The sequence below is a fragment of the Centrocercus urophasianus genome, unplaced genomic scaffold, assembly GCF_019232065.1.
Source record: "Centrocercus urophasianus isolate 14NV4802_14NV808 unplaced genomic scaffold, USGS_Curo_1.0 seq_28, whole genome shotgun sequence".
NCBI classification, from domain to species: domain Eukaryota; kingdom Metazoa; phylum Chordata; class Aves; order Galliformes; family Phasianidae; genus Centrocercus; species Centrocercus urophasianus.
Window position 1 is genome coordinate 13,744,881 of NW_024884844.1, and position 21,424 is coordinate 13,766,304.

Consider the following 21,424-nt stretch of genomic DNA (forward strand, 5'->3'; position numbering starts at 1 on the left):
CAAGGCCATCAAAGCCCCGAGGTTGCCGCTTTCTCACCCCGTGGGCTTTTTCTTCATTGTGAGCCTCAATGCCCCCGCTAGGCTCGCGATTAAGAGCCATTTTCAAAAATACGCAGAAAACAGCGTCCCGTGCCAATGGGAAATTGGAACTGCTCTGGGCAGGGGAAACAATGCGGCTGAAACAAAGAGGACATCTGGAGCGTGGGCACCACGAGGGGCACTCGGCATCACCCTGCCTGCACGACGGCACTGCGGCACACCGCGCGCATCGCTTCCCTGCTGCATTCCTGAGTTCCGCCCCGAGGTTGGGGCAGCAGCGCCCACGAGTGCGTGACCCTTTGGGGACAGGTCGTGCTGTGAGTGGGGACAGGTCCTGCTGTGAGCGAGCAGCGGGCACAGGGGAGAAAACATCCGGGGAGCGCTCACCCGAAGACCTGCCGGAGCACCATGGGGAGAGAGAAGAGCAAACCTGCTTTCGGGCACAAACAGTCGGGCTGCAGCAACAAGCAATGCGTCTGCTTCCTCTTTTTTTTTTTTTTTTTTTAATCCTCTCTTAAGCACTTTTAAAGTGCCCAATTTTTGACTCATTTGAATTTAAATCAGCTTGCATGGAGAACTTGGAGAACTTTTTTTTTTTTTTTTTAAAAGCGCTTGTTTGGCAGGCACATTTTCCCAAGATCACCCGGCTTTAATTTTAAATTTCAAAAGCCTTGCGTTTAATCCCTTGAGCTGGCCTGGTACCTTGTGCCATCTGTTCCGGGGTTTTGTTATAACAGAGAGCACCTGCAGAGTTTTGCAACATTTCAAGCTGTCTGGGAACAAAAATCAAAATAATTATAATTTTCATAAACTAAAGACGTTGATCCAGACGCCGCAGCCCCACCTAAGAGATTTTTTTCATGGGTGGGGGAGTTCAGTGATTGCTGTCCCGGGGCACCGGACATCCCCAATGGCACCAAGCATCTTCAGTGGCACCAAATGTCTCCAATGGCACCACACGTCCCCAATGGCACCAAATGTCTCCACTGAAACCAAGCATTCCCAATAACCAAGCAACCCCAATGGCACAGAGTGTCCTCACAGCACTGAATGTCCCCAGAAGCACCAAGCATCGCCACTGGCACAGTGCATCACCACTGGCATGGCCAGAGGCACACATGGCACCCAGTGGCTTGGGATGGAGGTGTCCCTACTGCAAGCTGATGGGACATAAGATTTGCTGCTGCCTAGAACAAACAAGAGATCTATTAGAAATATGGTGTTTGTTTAAACTTCATTATCCAGAGCTCTTTATTACGCATAAATCTCTCCTTAGGGTAAGCTGACTAATTTTGAATGGGGTATGTATGTCACATTCCTACCTGTGGTACACATATATACGTGCCTATCCCATATGCATGAGGTAGATTTGCAGAATTATGATCATTCTCTTGCAGATGTTGATGGTCCCCTCCAGGACGGTGCTCAAAACAAGGATTCAGCCCTCAATCTGTATTTCTACCAAGGAAAAGCTCAGCCTAAACTGGGAATTGTTTGTGGTCTGGGCCTTGCTAAAGAGTGGATGGAAAAAGAGTAGAAAAGAGTTTTACAAATGGTGCAGATGTTGTCATTGCAAAGTTGTGATACAGCCATGGAGGTCCAGGGGATGCCCCTGGAGGTCCAGGCTAGGGATGGCTTAGAGAATGAGCATGGGCCACAAGTTGGAAGCAATTGCCTACAACCTCTGCTATTTCCAGCCTCACCAAAACCAAACCTCCCTCCCTTCCCCAGGCAGCCCTGGGTCGGGCTGGCTAGCTGTAAGCTTCACCCATAAAGCAATGGATCCCATCCCTCCCGTCAACATTTGGGAGTCCTGTGCAATGCCTCGAAATGCCACATAGGGTCCTGTGATTTGTTACCCACCTGGCTGAGATGTGCCATGAGAAGAACAATTCCCCTGACGCCAGCATCAGAAGACCTCTTGCCCTTTTGGAGCTGCATAGAGGCTGATGCCTATGAGGAAAAAGGGAAGAGAAATAATACTGTTGCTTCTGAAATCTCAGGCTAATTTTCCCAGCTTGCTGCTGCAGCAGTATCCCTGTTAGGGAAGATGTGCTCACAAAGTCCAGCTCCCAAAGGCTGGAGAGAAATCAAATCAAGTCCAAATCTTTTGTCCAAAACCCCAGCAATCTTGCAGTGCTGATACAGAAGGTTTGCAGTTACCTGCTGCAGAGTCAGCACTTCACCTTTCTGTTTCCTGCCCCAGAAATTAAACCATTATTGTCCCTATTACTTTGTTGTTCCTTCATTCTCACCCTCACTTCCAAGCAGAAGGAAGAAATTCTCCTAAAGACTACGATCTATGTGAATGAATTTGTCATTTTTTACATTTAAATCTCCAAGCTGATGGTGCACAAAATTAGACACATTTTTAAAGCCAATCACCAAATAATGAAAAATCAAAAATTAAAAAACCTCATTATAATATTTTCATGAAAGGGAACTAAACGTTGCATTATCCCTCTTGTGATTTTGCCCATTCTTATGGCCACATTGAGGAACATTAGGAAATATAAAACCAAATAGGATTACGATATCAAATGTTGGCAATGCTTTGTGCATTTTATCTGTTTTGCAATGGACCAGTAATGATGAGGGGCTAATGGAAACTGTGGACCCAAAATTTATAACAGCTGCTTCAAAGGGAAATTCTTCTGCTACGTGGATCTTATTTGTGTGGGAAAACCCAATTACTCCCAGGTTCTTGTACCGTACTATTTTCTTTTATGATGCTTTTTGCTGTAAGTGCTTATTACGATTAGATAACCCAGTTACAAATAAACTGTGACCCTCCGCTCTTGTCTCCAAATTCACAGCTTTCCAATTTGTCACAGCTAGTTGAGAACTTGACTTCTTATTAATTACTACCATGGGGTCCTAAAGGGAGTTGCAGGGCTACAGCATCGTCTCCTCTCCTGTGAGGCCTCATCTTTGAGCATCTCCGAAAGCTCAGTCTTTGTAGAGGCAGCTGCTTCTTACTGGGAAGAAAAAGTTAAGAAACTACGAAAGATTTCAGGCATATATCCTGAGATTTGAAGAGCCAACAGTCACCCAGCTGCAGTTTACAAGGCACAGCCATCTCAGGTACACACCTGAAGGACACAGATGGTACTCACGTTCTTAATGACATCAGTGAAAAATCCCAGGGATCAGAAGATGTTGTACAGCATCAAGAATGTAATTTCAGACTTCTTCAACCAGGTTTCTTGCTCCCATGTCCAGGCATGGGAATCTCGAGCTCAGCCACGTCTGCACTGTCACATGCTGAGCCCATCCTCTCCCCAGGGCAGCTTCATCCTTTGCACTTGCACCACTGGTGCCTCCCATGTCTGTCCAGCAGCACGTCCTCCCATGGCTGCTCAGGCCCTGCTTCCAGTGTGGGCACATCCATGCTGCTTCAGGACAGCCCCAGGGCCAGGGACAGAAAGGGCTTTGGAACAAAGTAGACTGTTTACAGCTGTTAAACAAAAAATAATTCAAGCAATGTGAGAGTTGCATAAAGCCTTCTAATTACAAAGACCTGGCAAAGAAACATATCTGGTGATTCCTAACATCCACTAATTATCAGCAGCATTTCTACAGTTAAGAAGATAAATGCTCAGCTACCCTCTAATAGAACTCACTAAGCCCAATTTCCAAGTAAAACAAATAAAACCTGATTTGCAAAGTACACTATTAAATATTTTATCCATTAGCCACTGTTAAAATCATTCTGCTATCCAAACTGAGCACCTTCTACTTGGACTGTTTCCAGTGCACTCCAAGAATAATATTCGGCATCAATTAACGACCAGTTCTCGTGCTGAACCCACAGCGTGCATTTGTGATGACTGAAATGCATCCTTGCTGCTCTCTGAATGATAGATGAACTGCAATCCAAGCTAAGTTACAGCAGCTGCCTTATTTTGGTACTTTGTTTATATTTTAATTAATGTCATCAAGAGAATATATTGATTTGGTAAGCTGTTTTTTAGTGAATCATCATAGCTGATGCTTGTGGCTTTTTAAAAACCTTTGGTACAGCGTGTGAGAAGGCTTCATCTTAAAAAAAAAGGAAGAAAGAAAGAAGAAAGAAAGAAGAAAACATAAAGGAAAAGGAAGGTTTCAGTCAGCCCTAATGCTACCGAAATCCACAGTGCTTAATTTATCGAATCTCCTGTTAGTGAATGAACAAAGGTAAAAATAACAGGCTAGTTATAAACTAGTACTATGATGATGACATCGTGAATTATTTAAAAAGGGCATATTCAGTGTGACCATAGAGCCATCAATCATAATAGACATTGATGAGAAAAAGAGGTTTCAGTCACTTCCTATCTGCCAGGAGAACAATTCTATCTCACAGGTAGCTGTGAAGTGCCGCTGACCCGATGTCACTCGCATTGTTGCTCTACCCTTTGAACGGGGAGAGCAGATTCTCTCAATATTAGAATCGAATGAGTAAATAAATTCTCAGTTCACTGCCACACTCCTTCAGAGTGCACACTTCAATTTGTCTAACAATGGAGAGGACAGAAAAGCAGAAATCTCTTAAAGCACGGATGAATTTTTTATGGATGCTCAAATCCAGCTGCAAAGAATGGGGTTTTAAATGGTAGCAGCTCTGCTTTTAGCAGGAGCCCCCAGAGACAAAGTCCTCTGGAAGCGTTTTGTGTTGGATTCAGCCCTTCCAAGTGCACCATCCCTTCCTCCAGGCCCATCCCACCAAACCGCTCTGCTGTGGTGCCCGCATCGATCCCACGGAGCTGAGAAGATGGCAGCTCCAAACCAAGGAGCAAAGCAAGCAAAACAAAGCAAACATTGCAGCTGAGAAGATGGCCGGCGAGCAGAAAGGGAGAGAAAAAGCGCTCCGACTTTTAATTTGTGCGGGATTCATCTAGAGGAGACTCTTTCACCTGATGCCCCTGTAATTATAGCCGAAACTTTCCCTCAGATCACAGGTTCCGTCATTGTTGGTTAGCCTAATTAGCCCACGGAGCTGTGCATCTGCAGGGAGGGGCAGAGGAAGGCTCAAGCAGTGCCGAGCTCCATCCTCGCTGAGCGCACGCGCCCTGGGGACACCTCCCTACTGCTCTGTCAGCAGCATCCCACTGCAACCCATCGTGTGCCAACGTGTTCCACCGCGTCCCATTGTGTCCCATCACGTTCCATTGCATCTCATCGTCTCCCATTGCGTCCCGCTGCATCCCATCACGTCTCCTTGCGTTCCGTTGCATCCCATTGCATCCCATCATATCCCGTTGCATCCCATCGTGTCCCACTGCGTCCCATCAGCTCCCGTTACGTCCCACCACCACACCCAGCTCCTGCCTGGCCCCAAACTTCCTTTTTCCCCCAACCCCGCCATGCCCCAGCAGTGCCAGCCTAGTTGCCTAATTGTTACCGACAGGTAAATCAGAGGTAAAAGAGAGCTAATTAATTTTCCATCCCGGTTTTATTTTACTGTTACTGTTTTGAGAAAATATAACTAAACCCCATTAGTGTTAAGGTAAGACCATGAAACAACATAATATAATGCAAGAAAGACATTTAATAGCGTAGAGGAATGTTAAATTACTAATTAACTCCAAGTTACTGTATAAAAAAGCATAGTAATTTACAGGATTATTGCAATATGCAGCTTAGATTGCCACAAGGGTCAGCTAGGGAGCATTTCGTTCTATTTCTTTCAGTGTGGTGGTTATTGTAGAATTCTTCTCACATTAAAATGTACTGTCCTTACCCACAGTTCATTGCTGCTAATTAGCGGCGGTTGAGATTTCCCTAGCAGTCATTTTTTTCTCTGTTCAGCTGCCAAATGTTACCAACTGCTCGCGATGCTCCGCGCTGTCCGGCTGCCCGCCCCGCTCCGTGGCACTGCTCCGTGTCGGGTTCAGCACCTGTGCCAGGGAAACACTAATCTAATTATTTGTAGTGCTTTTGTTGCACGGAGGCGGCCGAGCCGAGCGGTTCGTGCTCTCAGCGCAACTCAGGAACGGGCATTGCTTCCTCCTTGCTCCTCGGCGCACCGCTGAAGCACTTGAAACTGGAATCTCTCCAAATATGTCTTTTGTATGTCTTCAAAAGCGAGTGTTTCCGCATTCTATTTAAGCGAGAAAAGGCGTCTTTTAGTTTTTTACCTAAATATATAAGAAGAATGCCACAACTTTGATTAATAATTGATTAAATAAACCATCCGGACATCAAAGGCAGGAAGAGGAGCTGTTCCACAGAAAGGCTACGCTATCAAATAGCACTTTGTTGTCTTAAACACCGCTCAGATCTGCAGCATTACATGGCACATTCATGTCTGAGGTTATAAATGGCGCTGCTTTCCAAAGGGTTTTTATTATCTTTATTTTAAGGAGAAGAAGAATTCAGATCTTCTTCTATTTTGGTGTGGGGTGTTGCTTTTTTTTTTTCCTTTTTTCTTTTTTTCCCCAAATTTAACAGTTTGAAAACACAGAGATTTGGATGAAAACCATCCAGCCCCGTCCTTTCCTCTCTCTTTTGTCGGCTTTATGACTAATTTATGTTTAACCTTCTTGAGAATACACTTTCTAAAAAAAAAAAATTCAAAGCAACTTTCACTGGTGCCCAATCCTGGGGCAAAAGGTCTCAAGAGCCCTGAGATGGTTTGGAATTGATGGAGGTGACACGATCTTTTCCACCTCCTCTTCACAGTAGTAAGAGCAATCAGGAAACAACCGCTAATTGCTTCATCAAAATTAAGCTTCTCTATCCTCGTACCAATTATTTCAGCGTTGCTCTTTGGCGTTCCATGCGCCTGCTATCCATGCTCAGAACAAATCAGGCCTCTCGACTGCAGCGTGTTTCCCGGAGTCGCTCAATAAAAGAGGGTTTCAGACGTCAGCTCTCAGCCCTTCTACCTGCTGGCACCTTTCTCTTTGCCTCACCAAAGCCGGCTGAAACGCCGAGCACCTGAACGTACTTGCACTTCATTTACACATGAGAAAGGTTTGTAAAATCTCCGCACGACAAGAGTGAAAAATTCCTTCTGCTGACACGGATAAATCCATTCGGTCGGTGATCAAACCGGTAGCCCAAGGGCAACAAAGAACAAGTGTCAGCCACATTCGCTCTGAAGTTCCACAAAAATACCCCCTGGGAATTCCAATCATGATGCTCTATATCTATATTTATATAAGAGGTAGGAAAAATAACACGTATATATATTGCTCATATCTACATGCATCTACATACGCTCATATACATATATATGAAGGCATTATAAAGGGCAGAGAGAGTGGATTTTGAGGACCTTAACCAGATTAAGAACTTTTAAGCTGCTTTAATTTTTCCTCTGAAATATGATGGCCAGAGTATTTCCAAGTGAAGGGCATTGCTCTCTGCTAAAGATACCTTTTTTCCTCTGTGATCCGTACCTAACACCTATAGTATATATATGTAATATCTACGTGTTGTTTCTCTGTGCTGTAATTTAGGTTACATTCCTTGAATACTTCTTTTTGGTAGCAAAATGCTAAATATCTTAAGAGACTACAAATATATTTCTGTGAGTGATGAAGAGAGCAGGAGATGAAAGAGCAGAGCTGACACAGCCCTGTGTTATTTCCTACATTTTGCTTCTGTTAATGCTCTCCCTCTGTACACTAATTACTAGAGCATCAGCTTCATGCACAGACCTTATTCTTCTGCTAGTACCTTGGAAAAAAAGCAACACAAAAACCAGGAAGTGAGACAGGTATCAGGGGTACAACACGAAGATATTCGGGCGCATGCTGAATATAAGCATTATATTTGTGTGTCTGTGGGGGGGTTTGAAAGCATGTGTGCAGAGAAAGCGACCACTCTCTGCGAGACCCCAACAATTCCTGGATGCAGCTGATAATCTTTGATTATTTTTCCAAAAATGAGATTTTTCATCCCATCTAGCTAGCAGACCGAGCCAATCACAAGCCCATTTCCATACCGGCAAGGTTTCATATTACTTTGAATTATTAAATCCAGCCCACGGTTACCGATACTGTATGTGCTCTTGGAGAGAAAGCACACACACACTCATGCACAAACTTTGCATGAAGATTGAAAAGCGAGGCAGAAGAATAAACAGAGCAGCGGGGAAAAATAAAATATTTAGTACCTACTTTTCATTTATAGGTGGTACAATAGGTCACAGTTCTCCACTATTTCCACACCTAAAAATAAAGCACCTTGAAATGACACAGATCGAGGGGTTCCTGGGATGTAGCAAGCCCATATTTATTTGGTTGGGTTTTTGGATTAATTTTTTTTGAATGAATCCCAAGATTGCCCAAAACAACTCTATAGGTGCCATCACCAGGGCAGCGCGAGCCAAAAAACAAGACTCAAGTGCCACTTCCCTTGGGCTCTGCCCCATCTCTGTGCTGCTGGGGCAATGCCAGGAGACCCAGGGCCCTAATGGAAGGGCACAGACATCAGCACCCCTTGGCAGTCAGCGCTGCTCTCGGCGCAGATAACTCCAAAAATAATCAGAGCGATGCTGCACGCTGCTCCTGGTCAATTAGATCGAGCGATTGGAGCCTGGGCGCTCGGTAAACAAGCTCAGAAAATGTCCAGGACCGGAATACTTATCTGCTTCTACACACTCAAAATGATTTTCCACTTCCCATATGGAAAAATGATAATGCAGAAAGCGGATGATTGCGAGTTTGCAGTGACTCCAAGTGACTGGCATTGTTATTCATAGCACTTACCGGCTGGGACGGCGGAGCTGCACACGAGCCCTCCCCAAAGGCAGCACTGCCTCTGGGATGCAGGAACCTTCCCCCAGAGTGTGGTAGGAGCTGCTGAAGACACCACCTCGTCCATGCAGACCCAATTAGCCAGCAGAGACAAAACCAACTGGAGAAATGGAAATGGCTCATCTTGCAGAGCAAGGACAGGACTCACTGTGCGCTTGCATCCTGTACACGCGTCTCTCCTCTGCTTTCTTGGGAAAACTCACAGCTTCAGCATAAACTCTTGCTCATGGCTGTAAAGCAACTGTACAGAAGACAAAAATGGAGATATGTGGTAAGAGTTAAAAACAAGTGAGTGTGGAGGATGGCACAATCCATCATTGGAACAGGTTGCCCAAGGAGGCTGTGGATGCCCCATCGCTGCAGGCATTCAAGGCCAGGCTGGATGTGGCTCTGGGCAGCCTGGGCTGCTGGTTGGTGACCTGCACACAGCAGGGGGTTGGAACTGGGTGAGCACTGTGCTCCTTTTCAATCCAGGCCATTCTAGGATTCTATGATTCATCCAGCTTTCAAGAGCCACGGGGATGTGGCACTGAAGGGCACGGTGGGCTGGGGTTGGGCTTGGGGATCCTAGAGGGCTCTTCCAGTCTTCATGGTTCCCTGTTTCTGTGATTCCCACCACATTAGCCCATAGCATGTAGGGATATTTTCACATCCCTGGTTTGTGCCAGAAGCTCCTGCAGTACAGGAAGGGAGCAGGGAAGCTCTGTGGACTGAGCTCCTGGGGGCTGATCTAGAGCAAGGCAGCAATGGGAAATGTGTATTTCACATTTCCTACTGAAGTACTGCATTCAGGCTGTACTGAGGACTTCAAAACACCAATTTCTGTATTTCTCTCAATAGTCTGATTTGTCTCATCTATGGTGCAATTGCTCTGAACTGAATTTGTATGTAAGCTATCAATGGGAGCAAATGGGAGCAGGCAGCCCTTGGGGAACAGGCTGTGTCATCAAGGGAGCCCATTGGGTGTTATGGTAGAACTGCAGGGTTACAAACATTGCGCTAGAAGAAGAAATGCAATTAATTCCCTTTTAAATAAAGAGCCCCCCTCATCTTAGGAGACTTGAAAACAGTGCATCAGAACACCCATTTAATTTGAACATACTCAAATCGTATTCACAAGACTGTAAGTGATTTTTCGGTATCACATGACTGAACTGGGACTCCAAACTCGCATGAATCACAGCCAGAGAAAGTCTGAAAGGAAACTGATCCCAAATCCCAGCTAACAGCCGGTGCTTTCGGGGAGCTGCGGGGTTTTAATTGCTCTGTTGAATCAGAAAACCGAGTGTCTGCTCTGCCATTACCGCTAATTAATGCACTGACTGCTCTACGCTAGCTCGACCAGGACAACACATTTTGGGGTTGCCTGTTTTTTTGTGTTTCAGCACTGATCGTTACTGACCTTGTGTAATAATTTGGGCGCAGTTCCCCTGCTGATACTGAGATCCTCGCTGTTGCTACTGACTTGATGGAGAACAAAGTTAAAGCCACTGCAGCGCAGCAATCACGGACGCCGCTCAGTTCGTTATCCTGGTCGTTCTCAAGGTCTGTTGGTCATTTCTGTTCCCACTGCTCCTCCAGGAGGAGTTACAGAAGCTCTGAGTGATGCTTTAGAGAGTTTATGATTAGAGCTTCAGTGACCTTTTACCTTGATGCTCTGAGATGCCACACAGTGCTTCCTGCAGACTCTGCTACTTGGTTGTAACCTTTACTATCCCAATTCAAATCAAACTTCCTCTGATTAAAAATTTCTTCTCTATGTAATTAATATCTTCCTCCTTCCTTTCTTCCTCCCTCTCTCATAAAGAATTTAAATAGAAGATTTTTGGATGCGATGCCTCAAAATATGTTTGTTTTTTTTTTGTCATTACTGTCTTCATTATTTCTTAATGAACAGCTAGCTCATTCTCCACACTGTTGATATGCCTCAATATTCAGCATCACTGTCAGCACAGATTTGCTGTTCTTCCCAACATTCATTGAAGAGGCACAAATAAAATGTGTTTCAGACTTTTGCTGACTGTCATCCCCATCCTGCTCTCGAAGGTGGCCTTGGGGCATATCTCAGAGGCAGCACAGTCCTTTTTCATTAGATCTCTCTGATTTTGTATCGCGTAAAAGGGAAATTCTGGTACGTTTAGCAAACCATGTTGCTCTTTAAAAATGATGAGGAATTGGAGGTGTTTCTCAATGCATGTAGAAGATGATTATTACCTTCTTGAGTAACGTTATCAATATGTCTGACTACCTGACGGTACAGAACTAGGCAGGCATTTTTGCTGACACATTAAGAGTTTTAGTGGTTCTATACATAAGTTAGCTAACCGCAGCCAAATACTAGGCCTCCCAAAGCAATTCAGGATCTCAGAGAGATATACATGCATTCCCCTGCGACAGCACCCCCTCCTTTCTGGCTAAGCTTTCCCCAGGAAGCCTTGCAGGCACTCAGCACTGCAGCCCTTCCCCCTCTCACTGCTCCTGACGGAACACCAGGGACCCAGAAGAACCTGGTTCTGTGTGTCCCAGAGCTGGGCACTGAGAAGACCTTGTTCTTTATTCCTCTGTCTCATGATGCCAGTGACATCCTCTTCACGCTCTGGGATCTTTTTCTTTTTTCTTTCTTCTGTTTTTTGCCAAATATATGGTTCCTTTCATAACACATATAATGGATTTTACCAATTACATTTTAACTCTTCAATCCCCACAGGGAACTTGAACCAAGGTTTTGAAGTTATTCTCCAAAAGAGGAGAGCGGGGAACCAGTTGGATTTTTTACCTTTTTTTTTTTTTTGTTATCTATGATTGGAATTTCCTACAACTCTGCTTTAGAAATCTTCTAAATTTTCAGTAAACCTCCAAATACAGTTTTGTTGGACAAAAATACAAAATAACACGAGCCTTTGGGCATGGATTTGTTCCCCCCCTAACACGAGGTGCTGGGGCAGGTTCTGCTCCTTTTCTCCCCATACAGACACATATTGCATTTTCTGGGTTGTTGCCCACACAGACAAATTTTGTGACTTCCTTCTGCAGAGCTGCAAGAGTAATGAGAAAAAAAAAAAGAAGAAGGAAAAAAAAAAAAGGAAGGGAAAGGGAAAAAGAAAAGCTACGGAGAGCCCACACCCCCATCATGGCTCCGTGTGCCCCAGCTGCACATCATACATGCGGAACATTGAACCATCCTCTTAAATATTATGACATGGAGAAAATCACATTGTGCTTTAGCCTATCAACAAAGGAGCAAAGCAATTACAGAGCTAAACACAGTCGAGGAAGACCCAATAAAGAGAAATCCAAGAAAATTTGGTGAAAATTCTTAGGGGGCCTTACAATGTTTAATCATGCTTCAGGCCTAAATTAATATTCTGCTTCTAATTCAAAAGCCTGAACCACAAAGGTACATCTTTTGGGTATTTTTAATAACCGTCGTACAACACTCTGTGAATTAGCAGCTGGTCTGACTGGTATTTTACCTTTTCTTTGCTTACTCAAGTAAAGCAGTTAATATTAGTATAATCATCAAACTAACATTAGCCAGACAGAAGGACAGATTTTTTTTTTTCTGTACTGTAATGCAGAATTATAAAATAAAATAAAAAACAACAACAAAAAAAAACCACAACGAAACCAAGATTTAGGAATTCCTCTGTGTATTAGTTTAAATAATTTTTTTTTCCTAGGCAGTTTCAATAAACCAAAAGATCTTTGTTGTATTCAGCCATTTTATAAGACAAACAATAGATTAAAGAGCACCCAGGCACACGGGAAGCAGGAAAACCTGCCTCCCGCTGGGTGAGAACAAAGAGCTGAGCACACACTCCTACCCATGGCTGCTGAGTGGCATGAGCAGTGAGGATGGAAGGAAGGCAGTGTGGATGGAAGCAAGCCCATCCTGCTCACTGCAGGCAGAGCGATGCACAACTCACCTGCCAAGTGCAGGTTAGTGGGCCTGCTTCTGAGCTCTAAAACAGACCCAAACTTCTCACTGCCATGCCTCCTCCTTCCAGCCCTGCTATTTTCAAATGTGACATCAGGTCAGATGCTTGGTTTCACATCTGGTTTGTGGAGGAACTGGTCTAACTCAAGTTTTAGCTGGGTTTGGGCAATCATGTGCAGTTGTCAAGGAGAAAGAGGATTTCCTCTAAATGAACAAGAGAGACTGGAAGGAACAAAAATGTTGAACAGAAGCCTCTGCCATTGAGAATCTCATTGAGAAGTCTCTGCCATGAGATCAAACACTGCTCACAGACAACCCACAGCTGGCCCCACCTGAAGTCTGCAGGTTTCTAATTTGGATACTGACCAGAGCCACGGACTTTGGTACATAGTCCCCATTTTCATACAGTTCCTACTTAATAATCCCTTAAAATTACAGCCCAGGGTACCTGAAGCTGTGTCTGTGATAAGCAAGTAGTATAAACACCTGCTTGTGCTGTTCATCCTGTAGCTCTCAAATCCCACTCTGACCATACGCAGCCCCTAGAGCAGAGCAGGTCAATGACATGCAAAGCTTCACACAGTGCCTGGTATTGTCTTGCTTTTGCTGCAGATAGACAAAAATAACAAATGTATGTAAATACAAAGCAAGCAGGCAGGATAGGAGTTGAACCATTCTTTTGAATCTGGGGTTGTATGAATCCCTTATGGGCAGTGTCTCCATTAACACCTGTGTGTACATGTACCTCTGCAGCTCTCTATGGGTTACACCATTCTATGTTACAAAATGCTCCAATGCATTTTTTCTAGAGGAAAATTCCACAATGCTCCTGACCTCACCATATCCCCAGCAGACATGAGGACCCACACAAGCAGAGGAGGCAATGGGTCTGATGGGAAACAACAGGGTGTAAAACTCTGCACCAGTGACCGTGGCTTGCCAGCAGGTCTCTTGGTGGGGACGTGCTGCTGGTAGCTTCTTTAATATCTTCATGGATTAATGCCCCAGGAAAGCACAGCTTACAATGTGTTTGCACATGGTCTTAGCCAGAGTCCCTTGCTCTATGCTGTGCTGATTCCCTCTGCACTGGACCATCTGCTTCCAGGGAAGACAAAGAAATACCAGGAGCCCCTGCCCACCTGAACTCCAGCAAAGAAGCCCCTGAGCACTCATCAGCCCTCACCAGAGCAAATCCTCTCGTTTTTCAAGGAAAAAAGTACAGTTCTGCACTTCTTTATTTCCCATAGTTGGCTCAGCAGTGCATCCTCTGCCTGTGTTACGAAGCACAGGCAGAGAATGAATGGATGGGAAGAGCAACCCCAGCTAGCAAAGAGCAGGGCCTTGTGCTGGTGTTGGACCGGTATCCATAGGAGGGGATAAAGTGCAAGGGGACATCGGTTTGACAGAGCAGAGATAGGCTTAGCAATGCAAAGGTTGATGAAAAGAGACGGAAATGGCAATGAGAAAATTCAGAAAAGATCTAAAGTGTTACATGTAACATCACAATCAGCCCTTCTGTGCGCCCATGTGTGCAGAGACATTCAGACATCTCAGCCATTGCAGGCTCACTCACCAGTGTTCCCAGTAAAATTAAGGCAGATTTAAAGGAGTGCATCGCTTTGTCACGTTTATTTCGCATCTTCCTGATAACACGGTTCATGCTGTAAAAGGGCGACCTGAAAAATCAAGCTTGGTTAAAACAAACCATTAAAATAATGTAAATATGGGGGAGGGAGGGGGAATAGAATTGGGAAAATGGAAGAAAATCTAATGGGGAGTTTAATAAAGAGAGGAAAGCTATTTTATGTCAAGGTAGCAGCTCAGAAAGAGAGCGTACAGGTGCCCTGAGCAGGGCCTGGGGTGCTCCCTGTGAGCGCTGGGATAGCTGAGCCCTGCCACACACCACACACAGGTGCTGCAGGGCAGGAGCCCCATGAGATGGACCAGCGCTCTGATCCAGCATGGCAAATCCTGGGAGTCCCAGTAATATCTGCAGACAACGTAATTTAAGGTGTCCTTTCCATTATTCAAATGCGTATGTTGCTACAGGGTGAGAAGACAGGCAATACGGCGTGGAGCAGAAACAAGAGGACACCGGTGAAATGGAAGGAGAGGGGCTAGCAGTTTCCCTGGCTGTGAGCAGGCAGCACCTGAGGACACTGGATCTGGTACCTGCTCTGCACCAGGCAGGAGGGAACAGGGAAGCTCCCGGTGGGAATCTCCTGGCGCCTTCTGGGACACTGCACACAAGGGGAGACAAACTGCATGGAACAAAACCTTCTCTTCTGGCCCAAAGCATCCCAAGCCAAAGATCTTACCACCTCACTCTGTTTTGCAGCAGTTGGCTCTTCCTCTCACAGCACACAGCAGCTTCCTTGTTCCATTCTGGACAAGTGAACACAGAACCATAGAATCCTTTAAGGTTGGAAAAGACCTCTGAAATCCCCACGTTCAACCCCACCCCCCATGTCCACTGCCTGCATCCCTCAGTGCCACATCCCCACAGCTCTGGGACACCCCCAGGGTTGGTGACCCCCACCCCCTGAGCAGCTGTGCCACTGCCCAACCACTCTTTAAGAAAATTTTTTCCTAATATCCAACCTGAAGCTCCTTTGGCACAACTTGAGGCCATTGCCTCTCATCCTATTGCAGGTTACTTGCATCAAGAATTGCACGAGTATTTAATCTATTCAACATGCAAAAATCAGCTGCATATCTAACATGAATTCTCACATTTACAATATTTGAAAAGCTCACCAGTTCTGCAAAGCCATTCTCCAGTATGCTGTGATTTCCACATCCCAACAGTTAGGAAATTGGAACAAGTACGTAGAGCATTTCTCCCCTTTCTGCAGTATCCTGACAGCATGATGCTGCCCCAAGTTCCCAAATGAAGCCTACCAGCCCATCCCCAGGCACTCCCTGTTGAACCAGCAATGTCCACAATTCTCTCCTAGTGCTGTTCTGGTGCTCACTGCCCCACTATATCTGATTGTATTAATTATAAATTACACCCCGGGTTACTTCTCTCACACTTCAGCTTCTTTCATGCTCCTGGCATTGCCAACACCTCAAACATTGTGTTGGTATAAACAGTTCGAATTAATTAAAGGGATTCCCAATGTACAATGTTTCTACACTTAGTTTCCTATCTTCAAGCCTTCCTCACTATAATTTAGTTTTCTTGTCATTATATAGGAAACAAAAATGTATGGCAGATTGAATCCCCTATGTTCTACAGTGCATTTTCAGACTCACAAGCCTGGCTTGTGTCTGTGCGTTCCCCAAGAAGAAGACACGATGCTGTAGATGGCTACTTAGATGCATGCACACACATCCTGCAATGCACATACAGCTCATTACAACATACATGATTTCACATTGCACTGGAATACATACGTGAATGCTCATAAAAAACTAAAAAAAATAAAAGAATGATTGGTTACACTTACCAGAAAAGAATGTAAGTAGCAATAGATTACGGTCTATCCTATAGCTTCCATCCAAACACAGCAAGAAAATCTACAAATAATGCTTTCAAGCACGTTTTGGTCTGCTTTTTACAGCAAGCAATTTAAAAATAAAATAGAGAGAGCCTTTGTAACATTGATAATGTGACTGTTTTCAAGGTGAACTCGTTCCTATTTTTCATTACACCCATTAATAGCTGGGCGGCGCGCCAGGAGGCAGGGAGGTGCTGCCAATCGCTGCCATGGGTTTCAGCACTTGGTGAGCCGCTTTGTGAAAATACCCTGGAATGTCTTCCTCCACTCTGTTCCCACAAATCTTGAAACAGAAAACACTTTTCCAAGTGACTTTGGAATCGGCTCTTATGTCTCTATTGCATATTGCTGCATACTCACCACGGCGACCGAGGAAAGCTGACCCCGCCAACTCCCGACCTCATCAAAGGACAGAACTATAAAAAAGAATCTGGTGAGAAGCAGTTTTCGCAGTAATTTCAGCCTAATTTTGCCAACATTACGTTAGAGAAATGAGCTGTAAGGCACGTTTTAATAGCAGAACTATAAATATCTCTGCCTTGGAGGGCGCTTTGCTTTATCTAACAGTGTTATACCTGGGGCAACTCTACTGTTTATCAAGCAAAGAGACAAATGTTGTAAAGGTGCATCTTGCAACCTGCAAAGCTCACGGCTTTTCAAGCTCTCCTGCTGCTTGTGTGCTAGGCAGCAACTCATAGAATCGCAGAACCATAGAACGGCCTGGGTTGCAAAGGAGCACAATGCTCATCCAGTCCCAACCCCCTGCTGTGTGCAGGTCACCAACCAGCAGCCCAGGCTGCCCAGAGCCACATCCAGCCTGGCCTTGAATGCCTGCAGGGATGGGGCATCACAGCCTCCTTGGGCAGCCTGTTCAGGTGTGTCCACAAGTTTGAACTCAGCAACAAGTCATTCCAGTAACAACACATTTATAGACATTCACGAGCTTCTCCAATCCTCCCACCACGCACACAGCCCCAACAACAGGAAGGGTTTTCTGAGCCCCTCTGGCCCTGTCCCTTCAGACCCTATGGGGGCTGCAGATGGGATGAACCTGCTGGCATTTGTCATTTGAGGCAGTATTTGTAAAATGTTTCAACCTTGCATATAATGCATAACGGTATTAAGTAGAATATCTAAAGTACTTAAACTAATTATGCCTATTTTGTAAGATTAATTATAATTAATAATTTAACATATTTTATCATTTAAGTCAGTATCCGTTCTGATCTTTAACTTTAGAGAGCACACTGTATACGTACCACATAATTAGGGCTTATGTATCACATAATTAGGGCTAAATACTAGGAAATCAGGCTAATTAGACCAAATCAAACTGAATTATTTAAGCTTTTTTTTTTTTTAGATGTAGAATATTTAGTAATTAAATACTGATTTCATTTTCTTGTACTCACGCATCTCACTTGTCCCTCGGCCGCCTGCTATAATGAAGCATTATAAAAGTGTTTGTCACGGAAGCACAGGACTGGGGGCTCCAGCAAACAGCTGGGGGGGGCTGGAGTGCACACAGCAGTGCAGACATCCAGAGCTTTGCCCCTGCCCCATGCCCTTCTTTGGCCTCTTTGCCCACAGCAGCACCCTCACCGGCTGCTGGCCACGCACCCAAGAGCACCATTAGTGGCCATGGCTCTGGTAGGAAGCGTTCTGAACAGGGGCTGTTGGCAATATCACACGTAATAAGGTCTTTCAAACAGAGCACGCTGCTGCCAAAAGAAGAAAAAAGCATAAAGAACAAGTGAACAATAACAGGACTGTACACAAAAAGAAAGGACCGGCCCTAAAACGGTCGCAGCAAATTTGTCGTTCATTTCTCATATACATTTACAGCTATAAAAACTTCTCATTTTCTGTGGAGATTAATTCATTTCATTAGAATTCATCCAAAAAGACAATAAAGCCTGGTTATGGTTTATCATCCTTCTAGGGCAGATGATCTAAACGGAGTACTTCTTTTACTGAGCCACTGGTGAGCGCTGCGTGCAGCCCAAACCCACAGGTGTGGAGTAACTTTGCCTGGTTATACGCTGGCACCAAACTCAGAGGATCACCTCCTAAATGATCTTGTGGCTGGCCTTCAATCAGAGCAAATCATAGAATGGCCCGATTTGAAAAGGACCAAAATGCTCATCTAGTTTCAACCTCCCCCAGAGAAGTTTGGCTAAAGGCTGGGGGCAAAAAGAGCATCACTTTCTAATGGTGTATTTCTCAGTTTACCAACTATCGAACAGGCTTGAATAGAAAATACATTGACAGGTGGCAAATCCAGGAAAGCTGAATGCAGCAGTGGGCACAGGGCCGGGTGGCACCACTGTGCTCACCTCCCACTCAGCTCCAGGTGTGCATATTCCAAGATTAACACCCCAGCAGTGCAAGCAGCTAGAAATATTCTTTATATCAAGGGTAAATGTTAAAGGAATCCATATAAGATCAAAGGGCCAGGAAATTGAAAACAATCCTACACCAAGTAGTCAGGGTCTCTCTATCTGAGCAGCGTTTGCTTCTGCTGCCTTATCCAGCGCTCAGAGGAGTCAATAAAAGGAATCCCATGGACTTCCAGGGGCTTAGGCGTGGAGTTTCCTTGTGTTTTGTTCTGAAAAATCAGTGTTCTTCCTGTTTAAAGTGCTTAGGGGCTAGATTTGCACACTGACTTTTTTGAGTGTCGCTGCTTGAATCAAAATAAAACGGCCTTTGGGTGTTTTTTAAAAGCTCACCGTGGCACATGTGCAGGAGTGTGAGGAAGGCAGAGGTGTGGCAGAACCAAAGGAGCAGGCATTGGAGCTGAGACAGCCCGTGTCATGAAACAACTGAAGTAAAACATTGCTGAGGATGCTGGGTGGTGGCATTCCCTGGGGAAGGGAGAAAATACAAATTTAGCTCTGAACACAGACCCACAACACCTGGCACAGCTGCACCAGCACTCAACAGGATTGCTACCACCTCCATTCACTGGCACCCAGCATCACGTGCTGCCTGCTCTACCCATCAGCACTTGGCACTATCATAGAACATAGAATGGTTGGGTTGGAAGGGACATTAAAAACCATAGAACCATGGAATGATTGTGTTGGAACGGACATTAAAGATCACAGAACCATGGATTTGTTGGGTTGGAAGGGACCCCAAAGCCCCCCACCCCTACCTCTGCTCTGGGCTGGCTGCCCCCCACCATCTCAGGCTACCCTGGGCTTGTGCATGGAGTCGGACACATCCAGGGATGATGCACCCACAGCTCCAGGCAGCAATGCCAGGGCCTCACTCCTCCCTCATACATCTAATCTAATGTAATCTTACATGCCACCTTCTCCATCTGCCAACATGGGTTGAGTTCCACGTGGAGCTCACAGCCACAGCTGCCCATGTGCCCACAGACCACAGCAGGGCCCAGCTCCAGGCACACTGAGCTATGGGGTTTCTCAGGATGTGCTCAGCTTTTTTTTGCTGTCTTTTAGGCTCTTTCTTGAAGAGATGCAACATCAGTGAACCCTTAACGACTTCCTTTGTGAGCAGCCCAGGTTCTGCAAAGCAGAGGGTCCCAAGCAGCATCAGTGATGGCATGGAGCAAGGAGTGCTGCTTATGGCCCAGGTGGAAGAGCTGAAGTCTGGGAGAAAGGTTTGTTCTGACCTTGCCTCTCAGCATTTCTATTTCCCATCCACACAGAGTCCAGGTTTAATTTGTCCTTGCAGAAGGGCTCCTGCTCTCCTCTGTATTCTCTGGATTGATGTGGAAGCACAGCTCTCTGTTCGGGCAGCAAAATGCAAAGAATGAATGGAGCTCAGAATACAAATAAACTATTAATAAACATTGATTTTGTGGGTTTATGCTTTTTTCTTAGCCCTGTAGCAATATCTGCAGTGTGAAATTCATGAAATTAAGCTATTTTGATTTTTTAATACTGGGCTTTCTAATGACTATTTTATTGGTAATTTATTACACATTTCAAATTGGCCTGGAGATATCCCCTGGCAGGATCAGCTGCACAGAATTAAAACAAAATGTCAATTTTCACTTATATGAAAGGAAGGAGGGTGGGTTTTCTTTCTTTTCTTCCTGTTTTTGTGGTCACTTTTTAAACACCCTTTTTGACAGAGATCTATGCAAAAGTGTACAGCTCCAGCTCAGAAAAGGGTAATTTAGCAAATCTCAAGCCTAGGAGAAGAGGAGGATCTCCTGGAAACTGCAATGCACAGTGGGTGGCATTTTTGGCCATTAGGTTAATTAGATAAATCCATAACTGACACGGCAACACCCTCAGCGCACACACCGCCAACTCAACGCGATTTAACCAAGCGTCCCCCAGCAAAGGCAGCCCAAAGACACGCAACATGTTGGCACAACTTTTCACCCCTAATTAAACAGAGCCCTTCCCAACAGCTCAGGAAATACAGGGAACGTTTTTGGATGCGCAGCATCTCATCATCCCACAACGGCAGCGGCACTCTGGCTTCGCGAGCAGCATCGCCACAAAGAATAATTTAACGCCCATTAATAAAGGAATTTTCAGAGGAGCTCGAGCTCAAATTATATCAATCTTCCACTGTTCCAAAATAAACGCATCAGGTGGCATTTAAATGCAGGTGGCTAACCATTTTATCAGGGCACATATTTAAGCTATTAGAAATTTAATTAGAAAAATTAAATTAAACACACTTAATGCAGATTCTAATTCTAGCGACACTGTCCTTATCATTATGCCATTTTTATAGCAAATTATAAAGTATGTCTAAATTGTACAGGTTTGTTTCTGACTGATAGCTGAACTCAGATAATTAAGTTGTTAACCATGTACTTCAGTGGTCAACATGGTTATATATCTTTGTCTTATCGCTTCCCCTCCTCCTTGTTTCCACAGATCTCAGGGGAAGCAGATGAATGGCACTTGACACTACCCACCTACACAGCGACTGATTAGACGCAGCCCTGTGCCACAGGTACACTCAATTATGGGCTTTTCTGAGACTCAAGCGTTTCCTGACGCCGAAAGAGCTGAAACTGTTTATTCGACGCATTTTGCAGCCGGGGAAAGCCGTGCTGAATTGGACTTTACGCCCGCAGTGTATTTTACCACCTTGGAGCCTCCAAGCAGAGCTGTGCAAAGGGATTTATTGCATCCGGGCAGAAATGAATAAATCCCCTCTACCACGTCAAGCAAACTGCAGCAGAGAAGGGCAGCACGTCCCGG

The 21,424-nt window shown here is 45.0% G+C and overlaps 1 long non-coding RNA gene across 1 annotated transcript; it reads right to left on the reverse strand.

The window, feature by feature from the left end:
- Positions 1-6,021: 6,021 nt before the first annotated feature.
- LOC122164929 lies at positions 6,022-9,003 on the reverse strand. Its single transcript, XR_006170344.1, has 3 exons — positions 8,739-9,003; positions 8,148-8,198; positions 6,022-6,121 (listed from the first exon to the last, which is right to left on the reverse strand). It is a non-coding gene; the product is annotated as an uncharacterized LOC122164929 (long non-coding RNA).
- Positions 9,004-21,424: the final 12,421 nt, after the last annotated feature.